A 26,330-nucleotide genomic window follows, 5' to 3' on the forward strand; every position below is an offset into this window, starting at 1 on the left:
ATCGTGTCTACAATGTCAGAAGCCAAGCAAAATACTGGAATTAAAAGACATCAATGGATAAAGGAAGACTGGACTGTGCTTAATCTCCCTCCCCTCCCTAGGATTTATATTTTATTATATTTTGATGGCAAATAGTTTGAGTTTTAACTCTTCAGTCATATGATTAAAATATTGGGGTTCAACCAGAACTCACTGCTAATGTAAGTTCACCAGAGAGGTGAAAATGGTCATTCTGTAAATCCTATCCATTGCATAACCCTCATGCAACGTGACATGCAACAGAATAATGCAAGGATAGGTGCTTGGACCTCGGCTATTCACAATATATCAAGGACTTAGATAAGGGAACCAAATGTAATATATCCAAGTTCGCTGATGATACAAAGCTAGGGGGGGAATGTAAGTTGTGAGGAGGTTGCAAAGAGACTTCAAGGGGATATAGACAGGCTAAGTGAGTGGGCAAGAACATGGCAAATGGAATATAATGTGGAGAAACGTGAAGTTATCCACTTTGGGAGGAAAAAAAGAAAAGCAGATTATTATTTAAATGATGAGAGATTGGGAAATGTTGATGTTCAGAGGGACTTGGGTGTCCTTGTACACCAATCACTGAAAGGTAACATGCAGGTACAGCAAGCAATTGAGAAAGCAAATGGTATGTTGGCTTTTATTACAGGAGGATTTGAGTAAAAGAGTAAAGACGTCTTACTGCAATTATATAGGGCCCTGGTGAGACCGCACCTGGAGTATTGTGTACAATTTTGGTCTCCTTATCTAAGGAAGGATATACTTGCCATCGACAGATTGTAACAAAGGTTCACCAGACTGATTCCTGGGATGGGGGGATTGTCCTATGAGGAGAGATTGAGTAGACTAGGCCAATATTCTCTAGAGTTTAGAAGAATGAGAGGTGATCTCATTGAAACATACAAAATTCTTACAGGGCTTTACAGGGTAGATGCAGGGAGGATGTTTTCCCCGGGCTGGGGAGTCTAGAACCAGGGGTCACAGTCTCAGGATAAGGGGTCGGCCATTTCGGACTGAGATGAGGAGAAATTTCTTCACTCAGAGGGTGGTGAATCTTTGGAATTCTCTGCCACAGAGGGCTGTGGAGGCTCAGTCATTGAGTATATTCAAGACAGAGATAAATAGATTTTTGGATATTAAGGGAAACAAGGGATATGGGGATCGGGCAGGAAAGTGGAGTTGAGGTCGAAGATCAGCCGTGATCTCATTAAATTGCGGAGCAGGCTTGAGGGGCCGAATGGCCGACTCCTGCTCTTATTTCTTAAGTTCTTATGATCCGATATCTTACTCGCTCCAGTATATTTTAAATGAATCTCAATGTCCATACTCATGTTTTGTAGCCACAGATTTAGTGCAACATCTGGGTGTATGTAAACCATTCTTCCCAAATAAGGTCCTGCTCCCGGAACACATTCCCCACTTATCAACGAAATCAGTTCACTCCTCCACACACAATTTAACTGTCAGCTACTGAAAATAAAACAGAAAATGCTGGAGATACTCAGCCAGTCGGGCAGCATCTGTGGAGAGAGAAACAGAGGTACTGTATTTAAATCCAAACGTATTCAGATGACCAGAAACGTTAACTCTGTTTCTCTCTCCACAGAGGCTGCCTGACCTGCTGAGTATTTCCAGCATTTTCTGTTTTTATTTCAGATTTCCAGCATCCGCAGTGTTTTGCTTTTGTGACAGTGACTGAAGTCAGTTTTCCTGCTGATTCTGTCTCCCACCCCAAATGTAGCCCTAACAATATTGTAACCATTGTCCAAAACATGTATATACTTTCTTTAATATTTGTCCTTATATACAACCCCACTGTGGGATTAACACTCTCGCTCCCTTATTAGCTCATCTGGTTTAAAATAAATGATATTAGCAAAAAGGATTCCTACAGGAGTTGCAACTAGTGTAGTGTGCTTGCACTGTTTGTAGAGGGTCATCTGGAGGATATTTTAGAGAGTCATCTGTTGTTGATAAACAAACAGCCCAGGGCTAATCCAGCCCGGCAGTTTCTGAGAGAGACCAGCACCTCCGAGCCTGATATCTGTTTACACCATCTGATCCAAAATGGAGTGCTGATACGAAGCAGTTGTGACATTCTGAGAATAGCAATGGCCATATGGAAGCAAGGAATGTTAGTAAAGCAGGTCATGCTCACCACTGAAGACACCAGCAGGGTGGAGAAATCCACTCCTTTATCTGACTACAGTAATCAAATATTCAAAGCAAAATAAATGTCACCATCAATTGTTGAGAGAACATTGTAATCCTTAATATTTCAACAGCCCAGTAAGCCCAGTAATGCCAACATGGGAGTTAAAGGATGAATATTTTGCCATTGTCTCCACAAAACAAGATAAACAACAACTTGCTTTTATAAAATCTTTAAAATAGAAAAAGATCACAAAGCCCTTCAGAGAAACGTACTCACACACCGAGCCAAGGAGCAGAGTGAGCAAAATTGGTCAAAGAGGCAGGTTTTAATCAGGAGGAGAGGGTGCTGGAGAAGCAGAGTATGGAGTTTATGCAGCTGAAGACATGGCCACCAATGATGGGGTAAAGGGAAGAGGGATGTACAAGAGGCCAGAGGAACGTAGCGTTGGAGGAGGTTACAGAGATAGGGAGTGGCAAGGCCATGGAAGGATTTAAATACAATTTGAATTTGATGTGTTGGGGGACTGGGAGCCAATATAGGTCAGCAAGTATGGGGCGGGCAGCACAGAGGACTTGGTGTGGGATAGGATGTGGCAGAAGAGTTTTGGATGAGCTGAAATTTATTAAGGATGAAAGATGGGAGGTTGGCCAACACAGTAATGCAATGGTCCAGGGAGGAGGACAAAGGCACAAGTAGCAGATTACATAGAATCACACAGAAGTTGCAACATGGCAACCAGGCTGTTTGTCCCCCTCAGCCCCTGTTGGGGTTTACTCTTCACACATGGGCTGAGGTGGGGGTGCGGGCAACGTTATGGAGTTTGGTAGTCGGCGTGGACATGCAGCCGAAAGCTCAGCTCAGGGTAAAACCGAGGTTGGAAACAGGCCGAGGCAGTGCCTGGGGAGGGGGGTGGAGTTAGTAGTGAAAGTATGCAGATAGGACTCGGTGCTGACAATGATGCTTGCTGTCTTTCTAATGTTTAATTAATCCAATACACAATATACAAATGGCAAGAACAACATGAAGAATATTGAGTGAAAGTTGGTTTTAATTTTCCACAGAACTGATGCAGTGTGGTATTCTACTGAGCATTACAATCAAAAGGATCTGAAATTTGACTCCTGGTTTGTCCTGAGTCAACTATCAGGTAGTTGAGCACTGAAACAGGTTAGCATTCCCAGACAATACAAGAGAAAAGCAGCCAAGACTCCCCTCTTGATTACAAGCCCAGCAACCCCATGATGGCGTGCTCTCTCCTTTACGTGACTCGAGAGTATCCAATTATTAGGACAGGCTCATCCGTAAAGAATCAGTTTGTGGGCGAGCTACTGAAAAACTGGTGTGACCTGTGCAACCATATCTCAAAACTGGAGAGATAAGACTTTACTGAACCTTGTTCATTTGAATTTGTCAGTGCTTGGTACAGAACTCAAACTTACTGTACAATTTGGAATAGGTTTTTCCCTCATCAGGCTGAGGGCCAGTGTTGGTAACGCAACTCTCAGGATCCGGCTATATATCACGGGCTAGGTACAGTGTCATTCTTCTTCATTGTCCCAACAATGTACCTCATTCTACTGCATGATGCTGTGTAAAAACAGCTTTTGCTGTGTATTATTCACTAATCCATGGATTAAATGCTATCTCACATGCGAATACAAACTAGAATACTATTTCACAGAGGCCCATCACAGCTTCAAATCAAAGGCAGCCGAGATAAGGGAGCACAATTTCATTTCTGGCAAATGATCATACGGCTATTATTTCCAAACACCATCCTTCCAATACGAGATGGCCCAACAGTTCCTAGTCACGCTCGACATTCACCAGCAGAATCCAATGTCTCTTTCCAAAAGGTTACTTATGGTCATAATTACCAGTCAGCGACTGCTACATTAATATTCGGCTGGAGCAATTATTGACCATCCAAATGCATCAAGTACACATTGTAGCTTTCAATCTTTCAACACTTTATTTTGCAATTTATTTCAGATACAAATAGTTTTTTTCAATACAGTACGAGAAACAGTCTACACTTACTAACTTCCAGCATGTCATATGACCTCTCAGTGCTGTGGCTGAACTATTGGGGCAAATTTCCTGGGTGGGCAGGCTGCTAGCCCCTGGGTTTCCTGATGGTCTTCATTACACTCGAGGGGAGAGATTGTGTGCGCACATGGAAGCAGATATTTGCGAGAGAGAGCCCAGGCAACATTACGTTCAGGCACTCCTCAAGCCTTAAAGGAGTATCAGGTGTAACGTGTGCACCTGTGAAGATGCTCACAGTTTTGTAGATAAGACATCTGACTTCGATTCTAACCGCAACATTGTTGGAAGATTGTAGAGCTGTTGTATTTCTGCGGTCCAGAGGAGTCCGTGTTCCACGTGTATGTTCAGTGTGTGAGGTTGCAGCCCCTCTTCCATTATTTGGCTGCACTTCAGTCCCACACTCCTGATCTTTGGGCACACTGTGCGGAGGGGAGCAATTAGGTCCGAGGGCCTCCTCGTAGGACTGCTCCTGAGCCTGTCCAAGATGGCCATCAGCTGGTCCAGGCAGCGGCGGTCGAGGTTCAGCCCAACTGCCTACCTCTCTTCCGCAGCTACGTTCACACCAGGGTGTCCCTGGAGATGGAGCACGCAGTGTCCAACTGTATGCTCGTGGCCTTCCGCGGGAGGTGGGTGCCGGAGGGACTGGATTGCATCATTTCAACAGGGAACAACATTTTAATTTAATTAGATTTGTAAAATTCTCTTTAATGTTTAGTTGTTAATTTGTGGATTTTTGTGCCCTTATAAAAGAGGACACATGATTTAAAGTTATTTTAAAATAGTTGTAGAGCTGTTGAGTTGGGAGTGGTTTAGCCAGTCACATAATGTTCACAAGACTCCATAAAACCCCAGCCAGTTGGGTTTGGGGGATCCACGATGGGGCAGGTGGTTGTGAGCCTTGTGGATGAACTGGTAATGTGGAGTGTGATTGTTAAACCTTTGCTAATAAATCAACTAGTTCTTAATAGCAATGTGTTGCTATGAATTCTTAAGCAAAGAACCCATGAAGCAAATACTTTACGTCAGACAATTGGAAAATCTGGCACAGAATCACTGACTGCCCCGAGATTCCTGGAAGGTCAGTGAGTGTTCTCGCTGTTCCTGTTTTAAATTTAAAATTGAAGCTTTTTTTTTATTCGTTCACAGATGTGGGCGTCGCTGGCAAGGCAAGCTAGCTGGAGCATTTGCTAAAAATGCTTTCAATACATTCCCCTTTGCTGAAAATTCCATCCCTTGATATTGGTTATCTGCTCCTCTGGCAAGAGAGGATGGCGGGAACCAGAGGGGGAAGGAAACGGGTTCTGCATCAGCAGAGTATAGAAGGCTGCCCCAGGCTGTGGAGAGGTGGAACCAGTGCTGTACTCTGCCTCTGGCAGAACAAATCTCAAAAACAGCTGGACACAAGGCATGGCAGCCCAAAGCAAAGTAACTCACCTCAGGCTGCAGCACACATGGTTGGAGTGCTGGCACAAGTTCACTGACGGTCAGAAGTGGCAAAGCAGTGTGGAGGGCAATCCTTCTTAGCTACGTGCATCTCAATACATGCTGCCCTTCACAATCTCGCTCGTCTTGCACAGGTTCTGAAAGCACTGGCTGAGGGAGCTATTGGGTCGATTTTAACTCCCAGCAGGTTTTTTCCATGAGCAGGAAATCATCACGTCCTCACAGAATCAAAGAAATTTACTGCACAGAAGGAGGCCATTCGGCCCATCGTGTCTGTGCCAGACTAGAGTTATGTTCCACTGTTGGCAATGTTATATTATTTAAGCAATTTAAGAGGAAGGGAAATCCAGCAAAAGAGTGAAGTGTGGGCTGAATAAGAAAACCAAGTATTTTTATCAGTCCCCAGGGGGCGATACTGGACCACTGATTTTCGTGATATATATTAATAACTTGGACTTACGTGCACAGGGCACAATTTCAAAATTTGCTGATGACGCAAAACTTGTGTAGTGAACAGTGAGGGGAAGAATTCAGGAGGTCACAGAAAGGTTGGTGCAATGGGCGGGCACGGGGCAGGTGGAATTTAATGGAGAAAAGTACAAAATGATACATTTTAGTAGGAAGAATGAGGAGAGACAATATAAACAAAAGGGTATAATCCTAAAGGGGGTGCATGAATAGAGAGACCTGGAGTATATGTGCACAAATCACTGAAGGTGGCAGGGCAGGTTGAGAAAGTGGTTAAAAAGCTTACGGGATCCTGGGCTTCATAAATAGAGGCACAGAGTACAAAAGCAAGGAAGTTATAATGAACCTGTATAAAACACTAGTTCGGCCCCAACTGGAGTATTGTGTCCAATTCTGGGCCCCGCACTTTAGGAAGGATGTGAAGGCCTTAGAGAGGGAGCAGGAAAGATTTACGAGAATGGTTCCAGGGATGAGGGACTTCAGTGACGTGGATAGACGGGAGAAGCTGGGGTTGTTCTCCTTGGAGCAGAGAAGGTTGAGAGGAGATTTGATCGAGGTGTTCAAAATCATGAGGGGTCTGGACAGAGTAGATCGAGAGAAACTGTTCCCATTGGTGGAAGGGTCGGGAACCAGAGGACACATATTTAAGGCGATTGGCAGAAGAACCAAAGGCGACATGAGGAAAAACGTTTTTACGCAGCGAGTGGTTAGGATCTGGAGTGCGCTGCCTGAGAGGGTGGTGGAGACAGACTCAATCGTGGCTTTCAAACGGGAATTGGATAAGTACCTGAAGGGAAACATTTGTAGGGCTGCGGGGGAGGGGGACTGGCTGAAGCGCTCTTGCAGAGAGCCGGCACGGGCTCGATGGGCCAAATGGCCTCACAATCATTCTGTACTGCAACCATTCTATGTCGCCCCCTCCTTGCACATGAATAAAGTTGTGTCCTGCTATGGAGTGACATTCAACGGTGTTGTGATCTGTGTACAGAAGACATTCTCAGATAGACAGATAGCCTGACTGATCTAGAACAAGTAACATAATGATGGTGTTGTACCACAGCACCATTTGACGTTCCAAATACAGTTAAACTGCAGCACTGTCCATGTTCACAAGCGGAAACTGTAGGAAAAGCCAGCAGCTTATTCACAGAGCACGTCGTTCATGAAGAAATTTATTATGTCAGAATGGAATAAAATTACAAGTTAAACGTTTTGCATCAACAGGAAGCAAAGGTTGGACGGAACATTGGCATTTCCCGTGAGCCCTGCGGCGATAGTCGGATTCTCGATTCGTGCATTCACAGGTGGTGAGTGGGTCGCTTTCGTGATCAGAAATTTAATGAAACAGTAAAAGATAAAATGTTGGCCGTTATCAAACTTAATATTTTGATAAATTTACCACATCAAATTATGAAACATTTTTGCTGCTCGCTTCAAGATGGACAGAAGCAAATTCTTATAATTTTATCACATTAGTAAAATGACAATCGCTACACTGAAAGACTGGCGCCTACAATCGGGTATTGAAAGGGTTCCTATCCATTCCACCCATTTCTCAATTCTTATGGACCCCGCTTGTCTGACTTGATCTAAAACGTAATCACTCCATTGCCTATAAAACCGCGTATATTGCTGTTCTTTCCCATAAAACATAAATTACATTAAGGGTGTTTTCACAGACATGATTATATGGTTCAAAATGAATGCGGTTTTAAAGTACGAAAATTGACTGTGTTAAGTTTTCATTCAAAAGACAATCTTCTTAGAAGATTTTGGAGTTCCAGGAAGAATCCAGAACTATAAAAATCCTTAGAGCCTGGAAATTAAAGTTATCAGCAGAGCCAAGTGTTTCTGAACTGAGCATGTATATTCCCAGCAGACTAATTCCAGCACAGAAAGGGATTCTATGGTAGGAGCAGGAGTAGGCCAGTCAGCCCCTCAAACCTGCTCCACCAATCGATTGAGGAAATGGCTGACATTCAGTGCCTTTGAATATACTGAAGCCCTTCATTTTTACAAGCGTTTTTGTTATTCTGTGTTTTGCTCACATTGACTCATGCAGCAAAATCCAGTTGTCTGTGTTTGAAAGCCGAGGACTCGGCAATTCATTGGTGCAGTTTGCCAAGGCTAACAGCAGCAGGCGGTCTCCAGCGTCTCACGGAGGTTCGCGGGAGAGCTTAGCTGAGCTTTCAAATTCAGAAGGCCAAATTTGTAAATGCCACACCGATCTTCAGAAAAGGAAACAATTCCTGCACTTCAACAGAATGGTAACGGCAGAGGTAACTTTCCGCTGGAGATTTCCTGGTCTCGGTGCTCTGTTACCAGATTATGGGCCGAATTTTCGCCACCATTCCGTGCCATTTTTTTGGTCTACGCTGTTTGTTTGGGAGCAGACTAAAATCTGCAAGTTTCGTCAAAGTTTCTGCGCCATCCTAAACTACTTACGGACGATTATTTTAGTTCCGATTTTTTGACTGGGGCGGAACCTGCCAGGTGCGCCGTTTCTGGCCGTTTCAGCAAGTTTGGCCAATTAGGATTTTTTCAAAAACAGAGCAGTGCACCATTCTGAAAAACCTTACCTGAAGTTCAGAGAATTAACGCAGAGAAGACGCCATTGTTTTAGCGGAGCTGAAGACACGGCACCAGGGCAGGGGCCCATTCAGTCTGGGATAGGAGCAGCAGGGGAGCGGGGGACTATTCGGCCTGGGATAGGAGCGGCACCGGGGGGGGGGGTGGGGGGGGGGGCATGGGGCCATTCCGCCCGGGATAGCAGCGGGTATTGTTTCACTTTCCAGCCATGGTCCTTCAGTGTGTCCCTCGTTACCCTGGCAACTTCAGTTTTTGGCGCAGACCTTAAGCTTCACCCACACAGCTTAAGGACAATCTGCGCCACTCCAAATTCAAAGTTTATTCCAGTGAAATTTGGAACTTTTTTTTGATGCCGTCGGCCCACTAAAAAAAAATCAGACGCACCTCTACAACTGCGGCAAAAACCGGCCTTGTGGAAAAGTGGTCCCTATAACCCGTTTCATTATTATAGTCGGTTCCTGTCCACATGCACAGAATAGTAATAATGTCTGAGAGCGCCAATATATCAAATGAAATTAGCGAGGTGAGGGAAATATTTTATAGAATAGAACCATAGAATGGAACACCACTTCATTAAGGAAGAAATAGCGGGACATCTAGATAGGAATAGTGCAATAAAACAGATGCAACATGGATTCATGAAGGGGAAATCATGTTCAACTAATTTACTGGAATTCTTTGAGGATATAACAAGCATGGTAGATAGAGGTGTACCGATGGATGTTGTGTATTTAGATTTCCAAAAGGCATTCAATAAGGTGCCACACAAAAGGTTACTGCAGAAGATAAGGGTACGCGGAGTCAGAGGAAATGTATTAGCACAGATAGATAGAGAATTGGCTGGCGAACAGAAAGCAGAGAGTCGGGATAAATGGGTCCTTTTCGGGTTGGAAATCGGTGGTAAGTGGTGTGCCACAGGGATCGGTGCTGGGACCACAACTGTTTACAATATACATAGATGACCTGGAAGAGGGGACAGAGTGTAGTGTAACAAAATTTTCAGATGACACAAAGATTAGTGGGAAAGCGGGTTGTGTAGAGGACACAGAGAGGCTGCAAAGAGATTTAGATAGGTTAAGCGAATGGGCTAAGGTTTGGCAGATGGAATACAATGTCGGAAAATGTGAGGTCATCCACCTTGGAAAAAAAAACATTAAAAGGGAATATTATTTGAATGGGGAGAAATTACAACATGCTGCGGTGCAGAGGGACCTGGGGGTCCTTGTGCATGAACTCTTTTGGGGCAAACAAAAAACATTAAACCATGCCCCCCGATCTGGGGGAAACACCAAACATTTACAAGGCCCTTTTATTTTTTTTTGTGGTTTTTTTGTGGGGTTTTTTTTGGGCACAAAATCGTATTTTTTCTCCAAGTGCCCCCTATAAAAGGGGAGGGGGACACTAACAGCACCGGCAGTTAAAACAAATTAACTTAAAAACATAAAATCAAATTAAAATTTGGTTGCCGGGCGTGATGATGCACTCCAGTCCCTCCGGAAAAATTAATGCAGCGAGCTAAGTTGACCACGGCAGGACTCGAACCTGCAATCATCTGATAACTTTGCGGTTTTAATCGAAGTCACACGCCTTATGCATTAGGCCACGCGGCCACTAAATGAATGTACTTGCAGAATCGCTGCGAGCAGGGTTCGAACCTGCGCAGGGAAACCCCATTGGATTTCAAGTCCAACGCCTTAACCACTCGGCCATTGCAGCTACCTTGTGCATGAATCCCAAAACGTTAGTTTGCAGGTGCAGCAGGTAATCAGGAAGGCGAATGGAATGTTGGCCTTCATTGCGAGAGGGATGGAGTACAAAAGCAGGGAGGTCCTGCTGCAACTGTACAGGGTATTGGTGAGGCCGCACCTGGAGTACTGCGTGCAGTTTTGGTCACCTTACTTAAGGAAGGATATACTAGCCTTGAAGAGGGTACAGAGACGATTCACTAGGCTGATTCCGGAGATGAGGGGGTTACCTTATGATGATAGATTAGTAGACTGGGTCTTTACTCGGAGTTCAGAAGGATGAGGGGTGATCTTAAAGAAACATTTAAAATAATGAAAGGGATAGACAAGATAGAGGCAGAGAGGTTGTTTCCACTGGTCGGGGAGACTAGAACTAGGGGGCACAGCCTCAAAATACGGGGTAGCCAATTTAAAACCGAGTTGAGAAGGAATTTCTTCTCCCAGAGGGTTGTGAATCTGTGGAATTCTCTGCCCAAGGAAGCAGTTGAGGCTAGCTCATTGAATGTATTCAAATCACAGATAGAAAGATTTTTAACCAATAAGGGAATTAAGGGTTATGGGGAGCGGGCGGGTAAGTGGAGCTGAGTCCACGGCCAGATCAGCCATGATCTTGTTGAATGGCGGAGCAGGCTCGAGGGGCCAGATGGCCTACTCCTGTTCCTAGTTCTTATGTTCTTATGTTACGTGACAGAGCTAGCCGTAGTCCCATTATCCTGCCCTGTATTTCGTTCGTGAGTATTTAAACAATTCCCTTTCAAAAGTTATTATTGAATCTGCTTGCAGGCAGCGCATTCCAGATCATAGCAACTTGCTGCGTTTACAAAATTCTCATCTCGCCTCTGGTTGTTTTGCCAATAATCTTAAAGCTGTCCTCCTGCCAGTAAAAACTGTTTCTCCTTCTTTACTCATAATTTCGAACACCTCGATTAAATCTCCCCTCAACCCTCTCTACCCTAAGGAGAACAACCCCAGCTTTTCTAATTTCTCGACCCAACTGAAGTCCCTCATCCCTGGGACCATTCCGGCTATTCTCCTCTGCACCCTCTCTAAGGCCTTCACGTCCTTCCTAAAGTGTGGTGCCCAGAATTGGACACAATACTCCAGCTGGGGCCGAAACCGTGTTTTATAAAGGGTCACTCTCGAACCAGAAGATGTAGCAAACGGTGTTGGATGGAATTCTGAGGAGGATAGAGTCAGAAACGAGAAGTGTCGGCTTCAGTGGGAAAGATGAGGATGGAGATTAAAAGACAAAATCTAATTTGTTGAGCAGGCATGATAGGTATGCTTTTGGGTATCTCAAGGTTATGCTAAGTTTTCCAAGAGATGTCCAGTATTAAGTGACAATAAAGACAAATATTTAGAAAGTAATGAATCCTGGTCACTCACCAGCATTCCTCTCTGATCTCCGTCACAGGAGATGTGCTGCGTGAGCAACTCACAGAACACTCGAAGTTCCAATGGATCAGCAAAGACCGAGGTTGTGCTACCAGTACACAAGGCTTCATTTCATGTCAGTGAATTTCATGTCTTCAGGCAAGACTTCACACAGCACAAGTGTCAGCCATAACAATCTGATGCATAATGAATGCCAGGACTTTTGATGCAATGTCCTTTCATTGACTGCACTTTGCAGCAATGGGTACTGTACTGGCACAGTATTTGTGCAATACCAACCAGGTCCATGCCATGCTCAATGGGCCCACCACAATTGTGTACAAGGATGAGGACCACGTTTACTTTTGCCTTCCAGCTCATACCAGCAAATTTCTTCACTTTCAATCAGGTACAATGAGCCAGTGACTGCTACCATGCCGTTTATAACAGTGGAGGGGTTGGAGTATTTGCAGCATATCCCAGTAACGAGGAGGGCCTCCCATTGCAGAATGTGGTGAGGCTGGCCCTGGGCTGCTAACGCACGCGAGCCTTCACCAAGGGTTTGCACAACCCTGTGATTGTCAGTCCCACAAATTCCGTGCTTGCGTGTCACCCGACACAGTACACAGAAACGACAATAAGCTTTGAGTGCGATTCAGAGGCGGCTAATATATTCCCCAGCTTGGACTGCTCATTATTTGATAATGTATTGTGGAATGCATGGATGTTTAATCCGTGCCTTTCTGGATGTTGTCTTTAAATCAGTGTCCCTGTTAAAGGGTGATGGGACTGGTTGGACTGAATAGCCTTTGTCTATGCCAGATATCCTATGTAGATAAGTGCGCTGTCACATCAAAGCTCTCAATCCCCAGACTGGACCAACCTCTCAATCTTTGTATTATATCAACAGCATTCTCGATCAGATCAGACAGCTCAGCACTTCCCTATTCTCACACCAGTTTCACGAGGGCAAACTAGTTCTGGCTGCTTGTGAAATATACATTACTGTTGCTTATGTTCTAAAATTTTCAACGTCAGACCTCACCAGTGAAAAGTTTAATATTGGTACGATATCTTCAACAGTCTGACTTTTTAAAAATCCCTAAGAGGCAATGGATAACTTTAAAATCAAGAACAGCTTCTAAGACCAAAATGTTGAGCAGTTATGAATGACAATTCTCTGCCCTCTTGTCTTGAAGATGCTGGCTTGGAATTTCCTCGATGTGATTTACACTCCAATGGCCTCACGAGTTTCCTGGGTCTGTTTATTTCCAAACCCATTTGTGCAAAACTGGCTCAAGCAGATGGAACAGCAGGAAGCTTCTGTGCAGCCTGGTCTGCAGCACACTGGGCAGGAACCGGGCCTGGCTGTCGTTCCTCTCTCAAATGGTGTCACTGGGCATCACACCTCACCCAATGGTCCAGACACACACACACAGACACACAAACACACACACAGACAGACAGATATAAAAACCAACTGCTAAAGCTTTAATAGATATGTGAAGAGAAAAAGATTCGTGAAGACAAACGTAGGTCCCTTGCAATCAGAATCAGGTGAATTTATAATGGGGAACAAAGAAATGGCAGACCAATTGAACAAATACTTTGGTTCTGTCTTCACGAAGGAAGACACAAATAACCTTCCGGAAATACTAGGGGACCAAGGGTCTAGTGAGAAGGAGGAACTGAAGGAAATTCTTATTAGTCGGGAAATTGTGTTAGGGAAATTGATGGGATTGAAGGCCAATAAATCCCTGGGGCCTGATAGTCTGCATCCCAGAGTACTTAAGGAAGTGGCCCTAGAAATAGTGGATGTATTAGTGATCATTTTCCAACAGTCTATCGACTCGGGATCAGTTCCTATGGACTGGAGGGTAGCTAATGTAACACCACTTTTTAAAAAAGGAGGGAGAGAGAAAACGGGTAATTATAGACTAGTTAGCCTGACATCAGTAGTGGGGAAAATGTTGGAATCAATTATTAAAGATGAAATAGCAGTGCATTTGGAAAGCAGTGACAGGATCGGTCCAAGCCAGCATGGATTTATGAAAGGGAAATCATGCTAGACAAATCTTCTAGAATGTTTTGAGGATGTAACTAGTAGAGTGGACAAGGGAAAACCAGTGGATGTGGTGTATTTGGACTTTCAAAAGGCTTTTGACAAGGTCCCACACAAGAGATTGGTGTGCAAAATTAAAGCACATGGTATTGGGGGTAATGTATTGATGTGGATAGAGAACTGGTTGGCAGACAGGAAGCAGAGAGTCGGAATAAACGGGTCCTTTTCAGAATGGCAGGCAGTGACTAGTGGGGTGCCGCACGGTTCAGTGCTGGGACCCCAGCTATTTACAATATATATCAATGATTTAGATGAAGGAATTGAGTGTAATATCTCCAGGTTTGCAGATGACACTAAGCTGGATGGAGGTGTGAGCTGTGAGGAGGATGCTAAGAGGCTGCAGGGTGACTTGGACAGGTTAGGTGAGTGGGCAAATGCATGGCAGATGCGGTATAATGTGCATAAATGTGAGGTTATCCACTTTGGTGGCAAAAACACAAAGGCAGATTATCTGAATGGCGGCAGATTAGGAAAAGGGGAGGTGCAACGAGACCTGGGTGTCATGGTACATCAGTCATTGAAAGTTGGCATGCAGGTACAGCAGGTGGTGAAGGCGGCAAATGGCATGTTGGCCTTCATAGCTAAGGGATGAGTATAGGAGGAGGGAGGTCTTACTGCAGTTGTACAGGGCCTTGATGAGGCCTCACCTGGAATATTGTGTTTAGTTTTGATCTCCTAATCTGAGGAAGGACGTTCTTGCTATTGAGGGAGTGCAGCGAAGGTTCACCAGACTAATTCCCGGGATGGCAGGACTGACATATGAGGAGGGACTGGATCGACTGGGCCTTTATACACTGGAGTTTAGAAGGATGAGAGGGGATCTCATAGAAACATATAAAATTCTGACGGGACTGGACAGGTTAGATGCAGGAAGAATATTCCCGATGTTGGGGAAGTCCAGAACCAGGAGACATAGTCCAAGGATAAGGGTCAGCCATTTAAGACTGAGATGAGGAGAAACTTCTTCACTCAGAGAGTTGTTAACCTGTGGAATTCTCTACCGCAGAGAGCTGTTGATGCCAGTTCATTGGATATATTCGAGGGAGTTAGATATGGCCCTTACGGCTAAAGAGATCAAGGGGTATGGAGGGAAAGCAGGAAAGGGGTCCTGAGGTGAATGATCAGCCATGATCTTATTGAATGGTGGTGCAGGCTCGAAGGGCCAAATGGCCTACTTCTGCACCTATTTTCTATATTTCTATGACACACAGACAGACACACATGCTCACACACACACACACAGACGCACACACACACACTCAGACACAGATCCACACACAGATGAACACACAGACACAGACGCACACACATAGACACACACACACAGACACAAAGACACAAATAAAGACACAGACGTACACACAGACGCACACACTCACAGACACAGACGCACAGACACATGCACAGCCGCGCACACACACTTGGGAACTCTGGCTTATTTACCCCCTCTGCAACAATCTCCTCTGTCTGCTGCTCGTCAAATGTTAGCTAATTGCAAGTGTTGTTGTTAGTTATGTTGGGGGCCTGAGATTAGGCAACTCACCAGAGTGCATTTCATCATCATCATAGGCAGTCACTCGGAATCGAGGAAGACTTGCTTCCACTCTTAGAATGAATCCTTAGGTGGCTGAAAAGTCCAATACGAGAACCACAGACTCTGTCACAGGTGGGACCGATAGTCATTGAGAGAAATGGTGGGTGGGACTGGTTTGCCGCAAGCTCTTTCCACTGCCTGCGCTTGTTTTCTGCATGCTCTCGGTGACGAGACCCGAGGTGCTCAGCGCCCTCCCGGATGCACTTCCTCCACTTAGGGCGGTCTTTGGCCAGGGACTCCCAGGTGTCAGTGGGGATGTTGCATTTTATCAGGGAGGCTTTGAGGGTATCCTTGTAATGTTTCTTCTGCCCACCTTTGGCTCATTTGCCGTGTAGGAGCTCAGAGTAGAGGGCTTGCTTTGGGATAATGTGGCCTGCCCAGCAGAGCTGATCAGTCGTGGTCAGTGCTTTAACGCTGGGGATGTTGGCCTGGTCGAGGACGCTGATGTTGGTGCGTCTGTCCTCCCAGGGGATTTGTAGGATCTTGTGGAGACATCGTTGGTGGTATTTCTCCAGCGACTTACCACCTAGTCATCAGTGGAGTTACGACAGGTGCTTTATGTAAAATGACAGGTAAGCTTGTTCGCTGATCCGTGCTTGATTCAAGTTAACAGCGAGCTCACTTCCTCGTACTAAAACTCTTGTACTTTTCTAAATGCCATTCTCAATTAATCTATTTTCTCTCTATACTTTTGAAGTAAATGGAAATGATTTCTGTAGCATTAGATTATTGTAATAGAATTTACTTCATGCCATGTATAAAATTGGTGATATTTTCTCAACTGTACCACAAACCTTTTCAGTTGGTTTCAAAGTTTACAAGTGGCTCATTTATTTCCATCATTTTCCAGTTCATTTCCTCCTGGGATTTTTCTAATTTAATAGCAATTGCTTGAAATTTGACACTATATTTGTAGACACGTTTAGATCCTGGGACATAGCATCTAAGTTTTAAATATCACCAAGTTGACAGTAAGAACATAAGAAATAGGAGCAGGAGTAGGCCATTTGGCCCCTCGAACCTGCTCTGCCATTCAATAAGATCATGGTTGATCTGATCATGGACTCAGCTCCACTTCCTTGCCCGCTCCCCACAACCTTTTATTCCGTTATCGCTCAAAAATCTGTCTGTATCTGCCTTAAATATATTCAATGACCCAGCCTCCACAGCTCTCTGGGGCAGAGAATTCCATAGATTTACAACCCTCTGAGAGAAGAAATTCCTCCTCATCTTAGTTTTAAATGGGCGGCCCCTTATTCCACGACTGTCCCCTAGTTTTAGTTTCCCCTACGAGTGGAAATATCCTCTCTGCATCTACCTTGTCGAGACCCCTGATTATCTTATACATTTCGATAAGATCACCTCGCATTCTTCTGAATTCCAATGTGTATAGGCCCAACCTACTCAACCTATCTTCATAAGTCAACCCTTTCATCTCTGGAATCAACCGAGTGAACCTTCTCTGAACAGCCTCCAATGCAAGTATATCCTTCCTTAAATACGGAGACCAAAACTGAATTCTGAATTAGCTGTCACTTTGCTAAGCACTTAATGTAGGTTTACTTAACTTCAGACATCCGACTTTTCTCATTTATTTTACCTGGAACAGTTTTATTGTGATAGTATTCTGCTCCTTTTGGTTTTAAAAGCAGTTGTAAAGTTTCACAAATTTTCCTAAAGGTTCTCTGATGTCATTCTTTCAGTAAACTCATTTTATAATGTCCAACGCTTTAGTATGAAGTCCTCTAGATTAATATTACCAGAGAAAGTCAGGCAGAAATCGTTGGTTCAAAGGTTATGTATTTGAATGTTGCTAGGAGGCAACAGTATGCTTCTTGGCTGCACAAATATTGACTGATCTCGCTCCCAGACAGATATACAGCAATCATTATTTACACACAAGCAAATGTGACAGAAGTTCAGGAAGGAACAAGCAAATAAAATCTAAATGTTTAAAGCACTGCTTTTATTCCACCGCCATAAACTGGTTAGAAGAGCAATTAGTCCGAAGCTGCTTTTATTTTTGTACAGTGGATATTGAATCAGATTAGATTGATACCATTACAAAAGCAAGATCCTGCAGATGCTGGAAATTGGAAATAAAACAGAAAATGCTGGAAATACTCAACAGGTCAGGCAGCATCTGTGGAGAGAGAAAGCGAGTTAATGTTTCCAGTCAATGACCCTACGTTAAGAGTTCTGTTGAAGGGTCATCGACCTGAAACGATAATTCTGTTTCTCTCTACACAGATGCTGCGTATATCGGTACCGTGCTTTACTACTGGAATAGAACCAACAGTATGTCAACAGATCTTGTTAGGGAAGTGGCTATTTCAGGGTGGCCCATTGTGTCACTGGGATCTTGGATCTGCATTTCCTCCTGTGATTTTCCACAACATGAAGCGGTCATACCATTAGAGGGAGAGCTCTTTGCCATGGAGAGGAACACTGAATTGGAGGGTATGTTTTAGCCGGCGTGGACACGATGGGCCGAAATGGCCTAGTTCCTTGCTGTAAATTTCTATGATTCTATGTCACCCCTGGCTGCTGTTGTGAATCTCTTGGAACCCAGGTATTGGCAGAGGACTAAGATCTAAAAACAATCCCTCCTCCTCCCTCAATCCTCCAGAAAAAAATAGGCGTTACACTGTCTATCGTGCTTGACCGTTAAAGGTTTAAATATATGCTGAAACACAAGGCCTGGACCTTGAACCTTCTAAAGATTATCCATCTTATGTATTGAAACCCAAATATAAGTGAGGGCAAGATGTTATCTAACACTATCAGAGGAGAGGATACAGAATACAAGTGTAGTATCATAAAAATGTGGTCAATATTGCCAATTCTAGCACGACTAGAAGAGGCTCTAGATCCCCCCCACCCCCCACCCCTCCACAGTGCTAGTCTTAGCTTACACTGGAATCTGAAGTTAGATCTCCTAACTATGAGTTAAACACTCCACTATGGCAGTTCACGGCTCACCACACCGCTGATATTCATGCCTGCTGTCTGTTTCACACATCTAGCCTAAGACTGCACGTGATTTTATTGTGTGGAACTGGCTGACCCTTGGTCTCAAATTCTCTTAGCAACCCAAATATTGTTCATATTAACGGACTCGGCATTTCACGACACTCTATTTGACTCCAATGAGTTATTTTAATTTTTTAAATGGAATCGATACACTGGGCTGGATTTCCCACTTGCCTGGCATTGGATCCACTGGCCGTTATAGAAACTGCCTCATTTCAATTTCCATTGGCTTGGGCAGGTTATCTCACTGGAGATGGGTTCTAGATAGATAAATATTCACACGCTGATTATCGAGGATTCACTCTGCTGTAAACAATCATGGTGCCTGTGAGGAGCCATTACAGAAAATGTGTAGCAATAAATTCTAAACCTGATTAAAAGGAGCAGGATTCTATTGCGCTGTCACATAAACCAGCCCAGCTACAGAATGAGGTATCTCAGTGCTTACTGTTATCTCTGATTTTCCTCAAGTTATATCGAGGTTACACGAGAAAGGCCCCTGCGATGAGATTTATATCCCAGGACTGTGCTGACCTGATAATTCACCAGAACCAAAGTAAGGAATAATTTACAACCAGTGTCATGTGTGGGAAATAAATGGCCTTCATGGATTCTGTTTATATCACATTATTAACCACATTCTCGTGCCTCAAGCTTCCAATATATCTTAAATCTTTTCCTTCCTTCTTGCATATCATTACGGTTCTGCAAACCATCTGCTATTCGAACTCAGCCTTTCCCATGACCGGGACCTCGTTCCAATCCAACAACATTCTGCAGGGTTTTGACATCAGCACGTGCCGACTGTGAGATGGTTGCCGTGTTTACGTAATGTCACATGTGAGAAACTGACACGGTGCTAAAAATCCAAGTTAGTTTCTTAATTCTGGATTTATCTCACCATCTCCAGACTCTGGGCCCTGGTTTTACACCTTTGGTTAAACAGTGACAAAGGGGCAGTCACTTATGTGAAATAATTACGAGAATATTCATTTTGTGTTTGCAGTGTAAACGCTGACGTCACGGTGAACATTCCTCCCCACCTTGCCATCTGTTCTCAATTTGTCGACAATTCCAGGAAAACAAGCCAGAGCTGAACATCATTTTCACAAAAATGACTCGATACAGAAGAGGGAGGCCATTCAGCCCATCTATCTCATTCTGCCTCCACTACTGTACTGAAAACACCATTCCGGGTATTAGGAGCTGCTTTCTGACATCGGATCGGAACTCGTTTTCACTAGTTTGTATCCAGCTCTTCTTGCACTTTACTTGTGGCTTAGCTTAAAATAGCACCTCATATCTTTTGAAGTTTACCTCTCATTTGCCTCCTTTCAAGACTGAAGAATGCAAGATTTTCTAAACCTTCCGCATAATTCAGTTGTCTGACACTATGAAAGGATAGGAACAGACTTGCAATTACGTAGCACCTTCCACCACCAACAGTCAATGAAGCACAGGTACAACGTCCCGAATCCGCAACTCCCAAAACCCAACATTTTTGAGGCAGCCAAGATGGCGACATTGGGCAGCGAGGGACGAGGAAATCGGTAAAAGACACAGCGCGGGGGGTCGTGGGAATCAGCGGCCGGCGAGGTCTGAAATCCGGCAAAACCTGAAAGCCGGCACGGACTCGGTCCTGAGGATTCCGGATTTCAGATGTCATACCTGTACTCGAAATGCCAGCACTGTAGTAAAGTAAGGAAACGCAGCAGCAAAGCAAGGGCCCACAGCAATGAAATATATCACCAGATAATCTGTTGATTGAGGGATAAATATTGGCCAGGACACCAGGGAGAACTCCCCTGCTCACCTTTGAAAAATGCCAGAGGATATTTTACAGTTGTTATTACTCGTTCACGGGATGTAGGCTGTCATTTATTGCCCATCGCTAATCGCCCTGGAGAAGGTGCTGGTGGTGGTACTGCACTGAGATGTTAGCTGGATTATCTGCTCACGTCTCTGTGGTGGGACATAATCTTCTGACTCAGAGTTGAGAGTCAAGGCTGAAACCAATAGCCTCAAGATGCCAGTCAAGTCATTATTCCAGCAGAGCAGTGACAGAGTGGAGCTAAAGTCAACCTGAGGGAACAGGCCCAGACTCGGTCTCCAATCCCAGGGTCACCTGCACGATACCTGCAAGGTAGGGCATCAACACCTGAACACTGCCTCGGAGAATCAGAGTAGCACGGTGCCACTCGAGAATGGCAAAGGGGAGCATGGAAAGACAGAGAGCTTTCCTTTACCTTCTGCTCCCATTGTGGAGCAGAAACTATGGGTCCAGGTTTGTCCCTCCGGTTAAAACGGCGCACCTACCTGAGGTGTGCTAGTGTGCGCGCATGTGCAGTAGCTTCTCGCCCCCAGAATCTGTGCGTGTGCTGCAGGCAGTGTGGGAGGGGCCCGAAGCACGCCGCCCCGAGCCCTGGCCCAATGGGCTCCCTCATCGGCGGCCAGAGTGCGCAGAGCTAGCTATAGACACTGCAACAGTACCCAGCTGCTAGTGTTAGCAGCAAAGCTTTGCTGAAGGACTTCTATTTTTCATTTGTTTATTTATTTATTGATTGATGTGGTCCTAAATTCTTGTTTGATTTACATTCAACTCTTCATCTGCTTTCAAAAGGAATTCTATAAAATAGTTTGGCTGAAATTCTTATTTACAGGACTTGCTATAATGTATTTGCTAGTTTACCAAACTATTTTTAATCTAGTTACTGAGCGCTTTGTAAGTCTTGGTGCGAGTTGCAGGCCCTCTCAGCTTCCTTGTGTTTTTTATTTGTTAGTGAATGCTTATTTTTGAGCTTTGTTTATAGCTTGGTGCTTTAAATGTACTTATGCATCTTTAATGTTGTTGTGAAGGTGTTTAATAGAAACATAGAAAATAGGTGCAGGAGTAGGCCATTCAGCCCTTCGAGCCTGCACCGCCATTCAATGAGTTCATGACTGAACATGAAACTTCAGTACCCCCTTCCTGCTTTCTCACCATACCCCTTGATCCCCCGAGTAGTAAGGACTTCATCTAACTCCCTTTTGAATATAGTTAGTGAATTGGCCTCAACTACTTTCTGTGGTAGAGAATTCCACAGGTTCACCACTCTCTGGGTGAAGAAGTTTCTCCTCATCACGGTCCTAAATGCTTACCCCTTATCCTTAGACTGTGACCCCTGGTTGTGGACTTCCCCAACATTGAGAGCATTCTTCCTGCATCTAACCTTTCTAAACCCGTCAGAATTTTAAACACTTCTCTGAGATCACCTCTCATTCTTCTGAACTCCAGTGAATACAAGCCCAGTTGATCCAGTCTTTCTTGATAGGTCAGTCCCGCCATCCCGGGAATCAGTCTGGTGAACCTTCGCTGCACTCCCTCAATAGCAAGAATGTCCTTCCTCAAGTTAGACGACCAAAACTGTACACAATACTCCAGGTATGGCCTCACCAAGGCCCTGTACAACTGTAGTAACACCTCCCTGCCCCTGTACTCAAATCCCCTCGCTATGAAGGCCAACATGCCATTTGCTTTCTTAACCGCCTGCTGTACCTGCATGCCAACCTTCAATGACTGATGTACCATGACACCCAGGTCTCGTTGCACCTCCCCTTTTCCTAATCTGTCACCATTCAGATAAAAATCTGTCTCTCTGTTTTTACCACCAATTTATCCACATTATACTTCATCTGCCATGCATTTGCCCACTCACCTAATCTATCCAAGTACCCTGCAGCCTCATAGCATCCTCCTCGCAGCTCACACTGCCACCCAACTTTGTGTCATCCGCAAATTTGGAGATGCTACATTTAATCCCCTCGTCTAAATCATTAATGTACAATGTAAACAGCTGGGGACCCAGCACAGAACCTTGCGGTACCCCACTAGTCACTGCCTGCCATTCTGAAAAAGACCCATTTACTCCTACTCTTTGCTTCCTGTCTGCCAACCAGTTCTCAATCCACGCCAGCACACTACCCCCAATCCCATGTGCTTTAACTTTGCACATTAATCTCTTGTGTGGGACCTTGTCGAAAACCTTCTGAAAATCCAAATACACCACATCAACTGGTTCTCCCTTGTCCACTCTACTGGAAACATCCTCAAAAAATTCCAGAAGATTTGTCAAGCATGATTTCCCTTTCACAAATCCATGCTGACTTGGACCTATCATGTCATCTCTTTCCAAATGCGCTGCTATGACATCCTTAATAATTGATTCCATCATTTTACCCACTACTGAGGTCAGGCTGACCGGTCTATAATTCCGTTTTCTCTCTCCCTACTTTTTTAAAAAGTGGGGTTACATTGGCTACCCTCCACTCCATAGGAACTGATCCAGAGTCTATGGAATGTTGGAAAATGACTGTCAATGCATCCGCTATTTCCAAGGCCACCTCCTTAAGTACTCTGGGATGCAGTCCATCAGGCCCTGGGGATTTATCGGCCTTCAATCCCATCAATTTCCCCAACTCAATTTCCTGACTAATGTTTTGCAATGTCCTCTCACTTCCCTTCCCCCCCCTCCCTATCTCTGGCTACCTGCGCCGATTTCTTAGCTCACCACAAGGTTTTTCTGTGCGGCCATAAGTGGCCACATACTCTGGCCTAAGTTAGTTTGGAGTAACGTTTAGCAATCTAAACTGGCTTAAATGGCTAAAACAGGTGTAAGTGGCTGGTAACGCCCCCTTTTGAAAAAAAAACTAAACTAAAAAAAGCCTAACTAACTCATTTACACTGGAGCACATTAAATGGGCTGAATTGCGATTTTTAAGATACTCCAAAAAAATCTAGTTGCTCCAAAAAAAAACGGATCAACTCCTGGGCAAACATGGGCCCATTGTCCCAGCACTGATCTCAGGCACTCCACAATTCCCCAAAATCCTACTTGCTTCTCCCTCTCTTTCAGTCAATTCTTTATCCATCTCTACATTTTCCCTAAGACAACAACTGCCTTAAGCTTAAATAATAGCCTTTCATTTAGGAGTTTTATCAAAGTATTTATGGAAATGCAGTTACTCTACTTAATTGGGCTTTCCAGTGAGCACTTCCTCAAAGGAATCCAGGAAGTCTGTCACCACGGGATCGAAGGAGCATCAAAATGCTGCTCCTGGCCACAGATATTTTGCTCGGGACGTCTCGCAGTCTCCAGTCTCTCCAGTGCTATCAAAGGCCAGCAATTCATGGTGTCACAGTACAGGGCAGACCCACACACACACTATACTCTCAGTGCAGGGTGCATTTAATAAACTGCTTTACAACATACAGCACGTTAAAAATGTACAACCGTGAAGTACCAGGATGGGTATGGTTAACGTGTTGTGTATAGGTGTGCTTGGGTAGTCTTACGTACTGCTTTATAATGTTTAAAATACTGTGACACACAGAATAAATGTCACTTCTCTTCACTATTTTTCCAGTGATGTTTTGGGCCTAGTTTCCATTTTTTGTTGAAAATGGACAATAGATGGGCGATGGATGGGCCTTGGATGGGCCACAGATGGGCGGACCTTGGATGGATGGACCTTGGATGGATGGACCGACCTTGGATGAATGGACCTTGGATGGGCGATGTGGTCGAAAGTCTAGCCCTATCATCCACCCTGAAGGCTGTAAAGGAAGCTCTTTACAAGGCATCCAACAAGCAGCTCTGATAATCCAACCAAAACACTGACAGAGTTGAGGATCTCTGATCCCAAACATTTTATCTACACTTACCATACAACTAGCTAGTGCTGCCTTCAAAATCTTTTCCCTAATCGTTGCATTTTATGGGTGGTGGCCATTTTCTTTAAGCGCAGTGATCTGAAGCAAATACTTCCACAACACGAGTACTGAATCTGTGAACATATATTGCAATGATGGTGCAGGGGTAGATCTTTTATTCACGGTTTGTTCACGATCAATAATGGATGAAGTTGTCCTTCACAGAGTGTACAGTACTGCTCCAACAGAGCACAGCCCGCACAATGAAAGGTTGCTTATATTTTGGTGCAATTTGCAATACTGCACAATTTGTGACAGCTTTATTCTAAATCATCACGTATATAAAAAAATGCTGTGAGGCTGCAAGACATTCTGTACAAAACACCTTTTCTTGGACCAACACATCAAACACATACGTTATTGCTGGAAGAAATCGTCTCAATCTCCACACTCCTTTCAGTTACCAAGCTCCATTTTATATCTACACTGTATGGAATTAACCGGCACTGAAGGAAAAATGCATCCAGTCAGTAAAAGTTAGTATTCTCTGGAATTTAAAAGCTTCAGGGGGGATCTGATGGAGATTTTCAAGATATTGAGGGGAACAGATCGGGTCGAGAGTGAGATACTATTCCTGCTGGTTGGGGAGTCTGGGACTAGGGGCACAGTCTAAAAATTACAGCCAGACCTTTCGGGAGTGAAATTAGGAAACACTTCTACACACACAGGGTGGGAGAGGTTTGGAACTCTCTTCCGCAAATGGCAATCGATGCTGGGCCAATTGTTAATTTAAAAATCTGAGATTAATAGATTTTTGTTAACCAAAGGTATTAAAGGATATGGTCCAAAGGCAGTTCTATGGAGTTAGGTCGCAGATCAGCCGTGATCTCATTGAATGGTGGAACAGGCTCGAGGGGCTGAATGGGCCTCCTCCTGCTCCTGTGTAACAGGCTCGAGGGACTGAATGGGCCTCCTCCTGTTCCTGTGTAACAGGCTCGAGGGGCTGAATGGGCCTCCTCCTGTTCCTGTGTAACAGGCTCGAGGGGCTGAATGGGCCTCCTCCTGTTCCTGTGTAACAGGCTCAAGGGGCTGAATGGGCCTCCTGTTCCTGTGTAACAGGCTCGAGGGGCTGAATGGGCCTCCTCCTGTTCCTGTGTAACAGGCTCGAGGGGCTGAATGGTCCTCCTCCTGTTCCTGTGTAACAGGCTCGAGGGGCTGAATGGGCCTCCTCCTGTTCCTGTGTAACAGGCTCGAGGGGCTGAATGGGCCTCCTCCTGTTCCTGTGTAACAGGCTCGAGGGGCTGAATGGGCCTCCTCCTGTTCCTGTGTAACAGGCTCGAGGGGCTGAATGGGCCTCCTCCTGTTCCTGTGTAACAGGCTCAAGGGGTTGAATGGGCCTCCTGTTCCTGTGTAACAGGCTCAAGGGGCTGAATGGGCCTCCTGTTCCTGTGTAACAGGCTCGAGGGACTGAATGGGCCTCCTGTTCCTGTGTTACAGGCTCGAGGGGCTGAATGGGCCTCCTCCTGTTCCTGTGTAACAGGCTCGAGGGGCTGAATGGGCCTCCTCCTGTTCCTGTGTAACAGGCTCGAGGGGCTGAATGGGCCTCCTCCTGTTCCTGTGTAACAGGCTCGAGGGGCTGAATGGGCCTCCTGTTCCTGTGTAACAGGCTCAAGGGGCTGAATGGGCCTCCTCCTGTTCCTGGGTAACAGACTCGAGGGGCTGAATGGGCCTCCTCCTGTTCCTGTGTATAATATGGAGAGAATTTGGAGACTCGGGATGATGGTAGCAGATAAGTAATTGTTGGTGATGGTGGGATTGTAGTTACGCTATTGTTAGGCATATGACACAAGTTCGACCCCCAGCCACATTATTGGCATTAGTTTGATTTTCTGGAGTTTCACTGAGCAAATATTTTCCAAAGTTTGAATGGAAATCGCTGTAGTTGCTGCCAAATAAAGTAATACATTTCACCACATGTTTTTTGGAGACAATTCTGGCAGTATTGGGGAATATTTTATCTTTGTACTGCTTATTGCCTGATG

The 26,330-nt window shown here is 44.8% G+C and overlaps 1 protein-coding gene and 1 non-coding gene across 2 annotated transcripts in view; both read right to left on the minus strand.

Moving 5' to 3' along the window:
* pcloa (piccolo presynaptic cytomatrix protein a) overlaps positions 1–26,330 on the minus strand; it is a 677,428-nt gene that overhangs the window by 524,854 nt on the left and 126,244 nt on the right. The window lies entirely within an intron of this gene.
* On the minus strand, positions 10,366–10,447 carry trnas-uga (transfer RNA serine (anticodon UGA)). Its single transcript has one exon. It is a non-coding gene; the product is annotated as a tRNA-Ser (tRNA).

Source organism: Pristiophorus japonicus, chromosome 13 (genome assembly GCF_044704955.1).
Source record: "Pristiophorus japonicus isolate sPriJap1 chromosome 13, sPriJap1.hap1, whole genome shotgun sequence".
In the NCBI taxonomy this organism is placed as follows: domain Eukaryota; kingdom Metazoa; phylum Chordata; class Chondrichthyes; family Pristiophoridae; genus Pristiophorus; species Pristiophorus japonicus.